This window comes from Mangifera indica, chromosome 7 (genome assembly GCF_011075055.1).
Source record: "Mangifera indica cultivar Alphonso chromosome 7, CATAS_Mindica_2.1, whole genome shotgun sequence".
NCBI classification, from domain to species: Eukaryota; Viridiplantae; Streptophyta; class Magnoliopsida; order Sapindales; family Anacardiaceae; genus Mangifera; species Mangifera indica.
In genome coordinates, this window is record NC_058143.1 from 7,898,207 (window position 1) to 7,910,591 (window position 12,385).

The 12,385-nt window shown below is 32.5% G+C and overlaps 1 pseudogene; it reads right to left on the reverse strand.

Moving 5' to 3' along the window:
- Positions 1 to 6,658: 6,658 nt before the first annotated feature.
- Positions 6,659 to 7,417, reverse strand: LOC123220085 (annotated as a pseudogene).
- Between the last annotated feature and the right edge of the window lie 4,968 nt (positions 7,418 to 12,385).

Consider the following 12,385-nt stretch of genomic DNA (forward strand, 5'->3'; position numbering starts at 1 on the left):
GATCATTACTCCCACTATCCAAAACAAGTAATTAGGGATCATTACTCCTAATTTCTAGAATAAGTATAGGTCTTATTTCTTAAGACTCAACCAATGATCGTTAAAATATACCCATCCTCGTTCTTTTCTCATCTTATTCAGATGAAACCTTTTATCAACATCATCCCTATCCTCTATAAATGTAGTATCTTTAATACAAGTTCAGTTAATCTTCCAACGAAATCCTCCCTAATGAACACAATCCTTTGGAGTGCTCAGTGTATCTAATAAAGATACATTCATTTCTTTTCAATCCCAATTGTTCACACTTATGGGAAAAGTTATGGATAGACATTGCTAACCACTAACGTTGCAATAAATGAACTCAAATTTTCTACCTTACCATAACTCATAGGGAGTGGAAGCAACTAGATTAGTAGGCAATCGATTAAGTCACAATCAGCAATAGACATCATATCATCACAAAGTGACTTAACATTTTGCTTGTGCCTTCATTGACTTAACCATTTCCAATAGAGTTCAATTACTCTTTTTTACTACACTGATTGTTGCAAAGTTTTGAAATTACTATTTACCATACTATTTCTTTTTTATTACTCAGTTTCTTGAACTTTTTTGGACAAATGCTCAAAATCTTGATGAGTTCATAAAACTCTTATCTATTTTGTCTAATTGATTCTCAACCTCATTTATATATAGTGTCTAAAGCAGTACTTATGAGAGATCAAGTAGACAAGACTGAATCGAGTATTGTTATCATCACTAGTAATGAAATATGAGATACATTCTCAAACTTTATATTCATAGGAAAACATATACCTAAGTATATATATAAATTGCAAAGGAAGTCAAGCTCTTACAGCTTTGTCGAAATGGTTTTCTAGAAGTTTTTCCAACTAAGCAATGCTCACATGTGAACAATTCTATTTATGCAAAAATTCCTAATAAACTTTCATAGGCCAATTTATTCAACCCATTTTGGCTAACATGTCCTAATTCAACATGTCCTATATTTGCATTCATATCCATACATATAACAGAAGCAAATAATGAAAAACTTAACATTATCATAATGTAAGGTGACAAACACCATATAACCATTCAACTAACAAACCAAAACTGTAGAAGTCATTTCTATCGCATTTCAATAGAACACCCATAAAAATTCAAATTATATCCTAGTTTAAGAAGAACAAGTACTTCAACCAAGATTTGTTGAATATTTGGAGCATATTGGATTTCATATAGGTATAGGATTCATGTAATACCCTCAGGTACATTTTAGGGGCATTTGTGTCTTTTGGTCCTATTTTAAGACATTTCTAGTTTTAAATTTATATGTTGAAATGTATGTGTGTGTGTGTTATATACAAAGAAATTACAAAGAAAAAATAAAGATATATATATATATATTAATATATTAAAAAGTATGTAAATATATATATAGAAAGAGAAAAGTCAAAAAAGACAACTTTTACCCTTTTTCCATCATTCTCCCATCTCTTCCAGAAGAAGGCAGCTTTCTTCCTTTCCTTGCTGTGTTTTTGAAGAAAAGTGGGTGATTTGGAAGGGTTTTGGAAGATAAATAAGGAAGGAAAAGAAGAGAAAGCACTTTGGAAGCCTTGGTAACCAAAAGATCTCCTTCCTTTCCCTTTACCTATCTTTATATATATATTAGATGCATGTTATATGAATATGTTAGTGTGTTTTGGTGTTGATTTAAGGTGGTTTTGGTGATAAAGGAAGCAAGACAAAGAGGAGGAAGCCAACTTGCAAAGATTGACTTGAAACAAGATAAAGGTTATTATCTTTGATATGTTTTATATTTTATGCTTTTGGTTCTTTGGATCTATGTTATAAGATGATTTTGAAGTTGAGGAACATTGTTTTGTCATTTGGGGTATCTATTTGTGTGATTTTGTTGATGATAGAGAGTTGATTAATATTTACAGTTTTGCCACTGGCTTCATCCCACGTTTTGGTTGTCTTATCTGATGTATCATGAGTGCTATTATAGCTTGTTGGAAAGCTCTTTGAATGATATTTTCAATGATATATAGCTTGTATGAATTAGAGACCGTTTGGACTATTAAATTGCATGAACAAAAAAAATTGTCTTACCAAATAAACAGTGAAGATAGTTTTTTTGCCACTGACTTTATCCCACTTTTTGGCTGCCTTATCTGATGAATCATGAGTTCTATTATCGCTTTTTGGAAAGCTCTTTAAATCCTCTTTCCAATGATATATAATGTGTATTAAGTAGAGATAGTTTGGACTATTAAATATGGTAGGAACCAAAAAGACTGCTTTACCCAAATAAACAGGAAATACAAGATTTTGCCACTGACTTCATCTCACGTTTTGATGTCTTATCTAATGAATTATGAGTGCTATTATAGCTTGTTGGAAAGCTCTTTGAATCATCTTTTTAAAGATATATAGCTAGTATAACTTAGAGACCGTTTAGACTATGAAAGTTTATGAAAAAGAAGTCTATCCTACCAAATAAACAATTTCGTGAACAGTATTTCACAGTTTTTGAAAAGAAAGAAAAGGAGGAAAAAAAGGAAAAGAGAGAAAAAGAAAAGCAAGAAAAGAAATTTGGGGCTCAGAATTTAGAGGTTGTCCCAAGAGTATGGTCTGGTGAGTTATGAATAGATTTAGATAGAAGCAATATTAGTAAGATATAAGACACGCATGCATGCTATGAACTGTGAGGGGGCACTTTATATTATACTGCTTGCAGTAGGGCACGTCCATAGTAGGACATGTCCGTAGTAGGATATAGACCTCCAGTAGAGTTTACTCACAGTAGAGCATGCTCATAGTAGAGCTCAATTTAGATTTAGAAATGGTGTAGTGAGAGAAAAAAAGAGAGTTTGAGCTTAGAAAAGTACCAAACCCCTATAGTCAGCTTCCAGAAAGTATCAAATAGACACCAAATGGGACAAAGTATGACCCAAATAGTAAAGAATGAATTAGATTATCCCTTCGATTTCTTATGAAGGTTATAATGTGAGATTGGGTCCCAAGAGTGAGTTAGAATAGGAAAAGAGATAGTTTACTTAATTCTTTCCCCTTACTGAGTGTTCTTATCTCTCACTTCCTTTTCTTTCATGATTGCAGGTACAGGTGATCGAGGTAGCTATGAGGCAGGGTCAGGTCAGCGAAGAAAGATCCGGTTGGTGCAAGTTTTCTCTAGTTTATATTAAATGCGTATAGTCGCATGTTCTTATTGACTTTTTACCTTTTTGAGATGATTGTACAGTTGTATAGGATTACTCCATATTTTTATATGTTTTTAGACGAGTTTTCATATGAGTATATACAACTTTTGTTCGCTTCTAGATTTTCAGTTTTCTTAGAATAATTTCTAAACACTTTTAGTGATGCATCCATTTTAAAGTATTTTTAAAAAATAATAATAATAGATGCTCCGGATATTAATTAGTAACATTTCTCCTTTGGTGGGTAGCACTTCTGGGAAGAGATGTTACAATTCGACCACCAACTAAACTCATTTGCTCGTGTCTATTTCTCTTACTACAACTTTTGTGTTGTTGCCTACATACATTTAATTCACTTTATTAAGAATTTGATAGAAATTTACTAAAGATCTTTTATCATGAACTACTTGGTCAGTGGCTTTTGAGTCCATAATCTATGTAGGATAATACTCAGTTAATATCATAGTACTAGAAAATAAAGTTTCATCACTTTATATTGAACAAGACTATCATTTTAGCTCCGTTCATTCATAGACAATATAATTCTTGTTACTTCTATTGTAACTATTCATCTTGTTTCCATCTCTTCTTCAAGTACTTTTGCCACTCTCCCATTTCAATTCCTTGTCCTTATTCTTTGAGCATTATACAATCTCCTTCCTATATTTAGACTTGAGCCACTCACTTTTAAAACTTGATTCTATAACATATACACGAGTACTAAGTTCAGCTGTCTCAAGGGCTCTTGTCCTCTAATTCTATGTGGCAAGAATAACTAACAGAAGTTTTTCTTTCCTAATTGTGGGTCATATGTACTTTTATACGCTCTCACTATCAGGAATGGATCGCTTTTCTAAATGAACCTACTGTTCATGTATCAGGTTACGCATAACTAACTTTAGTTTCATAATTAAATTTGACATTCAATCAAATTCAACGATCAGTTGTCTTTATTTAGGGACTATAGTTTCTCCAAATTTTTTCAATTAAAACCATACTTATGGCATATGCAGTTAAACATTACTAATACTCATATATCAGATTGTCATTCATGAAACTAATCAAGATATTACATGAAATGAGCCTTGCTTCTTATATGCGTGATGTGCATCCATATCATGTTTGTGTAAGGCACTGATTGGGTTTCTATCCTTTAGTCAGCCATAACTCTATCTTAACCTGATCTACGGCCTCCAAAGCCTTTTATTAATCGAGGATATTGTGCATTAATTCACTCTATTTAGTATCATTTTGATTCAAAGCAGCCATCATTTTCTAAGATGTTATGGTTAATTAGAACACAAAGATATATCTATTAGACATAACGCTATCAAATACAGATCAATTGTCACAACTACATATTAAAATGTTTAAAATATCTCATATAAGGCATAGAATTGAAAGTTCACTATGTTCCCAATCATCTTCCATGACACAAATGCTTGACATTTTAAACTTTAATTCAATTACACCAATATTAATTCTAGATGAGAATTTCATTAAATTCTACCAATCTCAAATTCCCACACTTAACAAATATATATAATACAATGAATGCATTATCCATTTTGACTAGGAGCATTTCATCAACCCGTATTGATCTTTGAGTCACTTTATACATGATAAAGTCTCTATTACATTTGCGTTAGGTCAAATACCTCACATTATGTTAGTTTTGGGAATAACATTAAAGTAATGGATATTCTCTCATATATTACTAAACATCGCTCTATAGCAAGCTGTAATGAATCCACTCAATCCCAAAAAGTTTCAAATTCTTGTCCTGAATAAAATCATTTATTACGGGGCATATATTCATGTATGGATATTATCTCTTTTTCAATTAAGAGAATTCAACAGAGTATTAATAGTTTCAACATGCAATGTGATGGTCCCTAGTCAACAAACTTGCATAAAGTAGAAACATGTATTTCAAAACACTAATATGTGTTTTAGAGAGTCAGAATAAGATATTACATGTTATTATGCATTGTAAGACCCATGGAACACATCTTCCAAGGATAAAAAAATAGGTTTCATGTGCCAAGATGCACCAAAATGGGTGTTCACGCACTATCACATGCCAAAATAAGCTTATACGCTTCTTCATATGTCAAGACGACATTGCACGCACCTCTACATGCAATTAAAAGAGTTAGCAACGTGTCTTCATGCACAAGGAATGAGTTGAACTTGTCGTCATTTGCCAACTAATGATTGTCATGTGCTTGCACACACCACTACTCTCGGAATGAGGTTATCACATATTGATCAATGCTACGGTCAATAGTTTGACTGTTGACCGATTAACTGACCTGATAGGTGTTGACTGATTCGGGTTGAATCAATTGACTCAATGGGTTGACCTATTAACCAATGGGTCTTGACCAACCCGTTGACCTCCAGGTTAGGTAATCAGGTTTTTCCAACTCGATATCGACCCGGTTCTATGCACAAACCTTATATTTTTTTCCATTCAATTAGCCGACTTTCGATGAAGAAACCATAAAGCTTTTATATCCCAGTTGACGACGAAGTTGATCGTTCCAAGTTCAGGGGCCAATGACACTGAAATTCGTTGAAACAGTAACAAGGAAAAACATGCATTAGGTCTCGATTTTGGATCAATTTTCATCGATTTCGACATTAATTCGAGTCATATTTTCAATTTAAAACATGTAATATCATTCCAATAATTCATCCAACATGTTTCCCAACACCAATTGCATGCTGGTCAAATTAAATTCGTGCCCAAAAATGAATTTTTAAAACAAAATTCAATATACAGATTCTAATTTACACAATAGACGCAATACAATTCATAGAAAATATAGCAAATATGTATCCTAGGCTTTGATACCAATGTTGGAAATAATTAAATATACCAGGATCAATTCTGTGAAATCTGTAAATAGAGATTTATGTACCCGAAGTAATTTTCAATAAAGCTTCTTCATATACGATGCAAGGTATTAACGTTAGTCTATTTTCACGACCCAATTTCCAGTACGTATTAGTTTTTTTAATTAGGGAGACAGGATTAGCGTCGATATTTGTGTGTTGGGTGGAGAAATCTTTTTAGTAAAAGAAATAGCATACCACTATTTTGGGAAGGTAGTTAGGACTTTATATAAGAGTCCAACTGCCAATTATTAATCACCAATAACTACCCTTTGACAATTAACAAAATCGGATCAGGTCAACCAGTCATGGGTGGACCCATATCCAATAATTCATATTCGAGTAATAAAGATTAAGGATGTGCTAATACCTATTAGTTGATCTACTTTAAGTGAAAGTAGGTCATTTTCAAACTATAAATTATAAAAGGAATTTTTATGTGATAACAGTTTCTTCTTTCTTTTTTGCGTTACATCCAAGGAACAAGTAACACCAACCTGACATAAAAAATAGCTTTGGCCAAAGAGTTAGGTTCTTATTTGTTGGCGAGATATCACAATATTGGCTGATGATTGCTTAAAATTGGTAATGCAGAGATTGGATAAGGCAATAAGGTAAAGGTTTGGGAAGACTAAGCTATGACATATAGAACACTTCATGTTCAATCTAAGCCACTTATTAATGTATTCCATATGAAAATTATTCACACTAGGCAAGCCTAGCCTTGAACCTCATTCCTCTACTAAAACTCTTCCAAGCAGATGGAACATTCACTACAATTAGTCAAACCAACCTTTAACCTAAACTTTAGAAGTTCTTGAATAAGTGTCTCTACTGCTTCTCTTTGAGTTTCAATGTCTCTCCTCTTTTAACCTATAGCCTCAAATATCCAATATGTTACACAAATCATGTCAACCAAAACCCCATATTTTAAAACAAGATTTCCCTGTTTGGCATGTAATACATGAGCTTGTCTTTATGTCAACCACTTTCCCATAGACATGTAAGCAAGGTAAAGAAATTCACAATAACTGCAAAGCAACCAAATGAAGAAATTCATTTTGACCCTCTTCTAGAAAACAATGTCTTGCATGTGTGAACCATAAAGTACCAATTATTGTCCAAACCCAAAAAAATGGATAAAGCAATAGAGATTGAAATGAAGGTACCACAACTCTTCCACAAAAACAAGTATATCTCTACTGCCACCCAAAATCAAATCTCATTCCAACCACTAGTCCATTATCTATGAACATCAACAATAAAAAAGTAAACACAATAGTGTAATCAACCTAACGTTCAACAATAACTTTAGTAATTCAAGTCCATAATTTACAACTACTTTGTTACAGTTCACAAGTTCATCCAACTTCACCTCTAAGTAGCAATCAACAATGAATGTTTCACCCTAACCTCATTGTCATCTTCTTAAAGGATTATCTCAAAATCAACAACATATATTCAGTTTGATGTCATTACTTTGAATTTGTCACCAAACTTAATAACTACCTTCTCATTGCATGATTGAAACATATATTTCAATGCACATAGAAAAGTTGAATAGACTAACCTATACTCAAGAACTTCACGACATGACAATTTCTTTTCATATAACTCTAATACATCAAAATTTGGTTGGCCTTGCAACACCTTTGAAACAAACTTTAAATCATAATTATTAGCAAATGGCTTAAAAAAAAGATTCCAAAACATCATTGGGATTATTAGTTAGAACACTTAAATTAAAATTGAATATTTTGTCATAACTATTAAAAACCAAGCTCCAACAATAATTTGCCCTCGTTTTTGGACCATCTTAGCTATTCCAGCAAGAACTCTTCCTTTGTTTTTCTTTTTCTTAATCTTCACCTTCACCAAGTTTCTTTTTACCCTTTGTCGTCTAATTGAGTCACCACCATTGCATACCTTATACTCATTCATCTTCTAATTATTCTAATAAACCAATTGAAACCTATTTTCCTTGAAGGAAAGAGACTTTGACTTGATTGAAAATCTTGATGGAGAGTTTTGTTCAAGATTTTCAGTAATAATTTCCTCATTTCACTAGATCAATTTTTTGTTCAAAATTTTCAAGGGCTGGTTCCACTTCTGTTATGTTAATTTTTTGTTCAAAGTTTTATATAGGTTGCAAACTTAAACCTGTAATTAAGTTTTTGATCTTGTCAAAGGATTCCTTAAGTAATCATTAAGAGCGTTTCTTTGATTTTAGCAACACCTTTCAAAAACTGCTACAACTCTTCATGTATAAGCTCTTTTTTTTCAAACCATAGCACAAGATCATTGCCCTAATACCATTTGATGTAAACTAAACTAAAAGAAGAAGAGTACAATAAGAGAAAGAAAATTTAAAATTAAGAAGGAGAAGATCTAAAAAGGCAAGATACATAGGAGAGAAAAAGAGAAGTAAATTGATTGTATTTTTCCTTCCTTTCTAAATCTATAAAGTAAGCATGACTTATATAGAGGTGTATTACAATCTTTATATGTAAACGACATTACTTACTTGAATAGAAATTCAAAAGGCTGAAACTTAGAACGTTACATTTAGTTCCTTTATTTTGGTCTACATCATGAGACAACCATTATGGTTGGAATATTGGATAACCCAAAGGAAATTATGAAAGAAATGGACAATCCTTGCGGTGATCCAATCGAAATGCAAAAATGTAATGTCAAATAGAACCTGCATCAATCAATAGTTGTGACAATTTTGCAAATCAATGTTCTAAGTAAAAGGAGGCTAAAGAAAATGTGAATACAATAGTACAATCGCTACAACCCAATCTTAACTTCAAATCTTGGGACCATCTTGAAATTAAAAACTCCTTTCCCCTAAAGCTAAAAAATGATAGGAACAAAATTGTATGGAAAGTAAACAAGACCAGTATCTTTAGCTTTGGATCAACTTGTTAGATTTTTTGAAGAAATGAGAGAGTGGTTAATTGGTCAAGCCTTGTATGGTTCAAAACTGATATTCCAGGACATGCATTCATTACATGGTTAGCGTTCAAAGAAAGAATTCCTACTAAAGATAAGTAGAATAGGTCTCACAATAGATGTGAGATGTTGCTTTTGTGGTGATGCTAAGGGAACCATGGATCTTCTCTTCTTTACTTGCTGGGAAATTTCAAAAGTTTGAAAGAAAGTCTTAGAGATAAGTCGATTAACTTATGTTGTGAGGCCATTTATATAGTGTACAAAGAAAGGAATAAAAGAAACTTTGAAAAAGAGAGGAAAAGCTAAGAGACTCTCACTAATTCAATTAGAATAATAGTAAAGGATAAAGTATTTGAGATGACTAAGGTGAAAAGAACTACTACAATAGAGCACTTGGTTCATGTTTGGAAGCTTCCAAATTGCATTTCAGATGACTAGTGGTGGTGTCTAAGCAGGTAAGAGAAGAAGAAGCCTAGTTGGTTTTCACTTGACTGTAAAATTGTGTATAAAAGAACTTTTTTCACTATTAATTGATTCATGACAATTTGGCATATATATATATATACACACACACACACACACACACACACACACACACAAGTGTACATGAGACTTTAAATTTTGAAATAAAATGAAACTAAAAGAAAAGAGCGGAGGAAATTGAAACAAAAAATATACAAGTGTTACTTTAAATTTTGAAATAAATTGAAACTGAAATAGAGGAGTAGGCCGAAACTGAAATAGAGGAGCAGAAGACTGAAATTGAAAGAGAGAAATAATACATATAAAGTTTAAAATTTTAAAAATCGCGCAAGATCAGAAAACGTAAAGTCAAGAAGCATAATTCTCTCTAACATGGCCCCAACTTGAGATGTGATTGATGATGATAAGTCCTAGATAATGGTTTAGTAAAAAGATCAGCAAGCTGGTCATGAGTTGAGACGTGAGACACAAAAAGAATACTAGAGGCAACCTTATCATGCATGAAGTGAAAATCAATGGCAATGTGTTTCATCCTTGAATGGAAGATTGGATTAGCACAAAAGGTAAGTGGCACCCATATTGTCATAATAGAGTCGTAACACCAAGTTCTTTGAGAATGACAAAACCCATAAAGGCTAAACAGTTGTTGTGGCAACCAAATAATACTTGGCTTTAGTAAAGGATTGAGCAATTAATGTTTGCTTTTTAGAAGACTAAGCAACTGATGTTTGTTTTTTAGAGGACTAAGCAATTGACGTTTGCTTTTTAAAAGACCAAGATATGAGATTGCCACTTAAATAAACAAGATAAGATGATATTAAGGTACGACCATAACAATTGCTAGCCCAGTGTATATTAGAAAATGCATGCAGATTCAATGATTGATTTCTATGAAGATACAAGCCATAATAAATAATATGCTTCAAATAGCGAAGTAATAGTTTAACCATTGTCTAATGCTTTTGAAATGGAGCATACATAAATTAAGCTAGCATGTTGATGACAAATGAAATATCCGATCATTTGAATATTAAGTATTGTAGAGAACCAATAACTTTCTGATTTTCAGTAGCATTTGTAAAAGTGGAGCTATCATGAAGTATAATAACATCAGAAGTGGACAATGAAGTGAGAACTTCTTTGGCACCATCCATTTTCATTTTCAACAAAAATATCATAAATGTATTTGTGTTGAGTGAGAAATAAGCTTTAAGTTGTTGGAATAATGTCAACACCTAGAAAATACTAAAGAGGACCAAGATCTTTCAAAAAGAACTATTGAGATAAGACAAGCATGAAACACTCCAAAAGTGTATCCTTATTTCATATAACAAGTAAATCATCCACATAGATAAGAAAATGGATCAAGCTAACATTAGATGAATAAATAAATAATGATATATCCAATCAAAAATTAGAGAAACCAAATGAGATAAGAAAATCCTTTAACTTATTGTGCCATATGCGAGGTGCTTGCTTAAACCCATAGATAGCTTTACACAACCAACAAACATAAGAAAGAAGGGTGTCATCAATGAATCAAAAAGGCTGCATCATGTAAAAGTCTTCATGAAGAATTCCATGCAAAAGTACATTATTAACATCTAGCCAATAAATAGGCCAATTGTTATGTAAAACAAGAGACAAAACCAAGCAGATTGTAGTTGGCTTCATAATAGGGCTAAAGGTGGCATGATAATCAATTCCATGATGTTGATAAAAACCTTTGGCCATTAAATGAGCCTTATAGCGAGCAATATCGTTTAATATGGAACACCCATTTACACTCCAAAACATTCTAAGAAGGCAACCGAGGCACAAGCTCATAAATGTCATTTCGTGTGAAAGCATTAACTTTGTCCATCATAGCAACCTACCAAAATGGATTATGTAAAGCAGCAGAAACATAAGTTAGCTCAAAGGAATCTGGAATGGTATGTTTTGTGGTAGCATGAATTCTTTTTGGTTTGAAAATGTTGTTTTGAGATCGAGTGAACATATGATAGGCTCTGTGAAAAGGTGGTGGTTTAGTAGAAGGAAGTAGAGGTATACTATTATAAGCGGCCAAAGATAGAATAGGTGTAGAAATTGTCTCAATGAAAGAAGTTAAAACTAGTGCATTCGATGTTAAAGTTGTCACTTGAACTAGTAGAGTTGAACTATTGGACACCAAGGTAGGAGAAGTTGAAACAAAAAAATGTAGACACTCAATGGAAGCTAGTGAAGTAGAACATGAGCACCAAGATGTTTAGTTTGAAGTTGGTAGGAGTGAAGAACTATAGGTGGAAAAAGAAAAGACATGTTCAACAAATTGAACATGTTGTGATTTATACATCTTGTTTGTGGACAAATCTAAGTAACGATAAACACTTTGAATGGGTGAATATCCTAGGAAAACACAAGCAGTGGAACGTGGATCAAGTTTCTAATTAGTATAAGGATGAAGCCATGGGTAAAATAGACAGTTGAAGGTCTTAAGTTTTATGTAGTTAGACTGGTTATGAAACAAGGACTCATAAGGAGATTTATAATAAAAAAGTGTGTATGAAGTTTATTTATTAAGTATATAACTGTTTGAAATACGAAAGGCCAGTAGGTTTAAGAAACAAAAGTTTAGTGAAGTAGAGTAAGCCCAATTTTAACAATGTGATGATGACAACGCTCGATTGACCTATTATGTTAAGGAGTGTATAGAGGTGTAGTGAGGTGTTGAACCACACAAGTTTTAAGTTTGGTTTTGAAATAAGTTTTCATTAAGGTTTTGAATGACATAAAGATACACATGGCATCATATTTAAAGGAAATCAAATAAA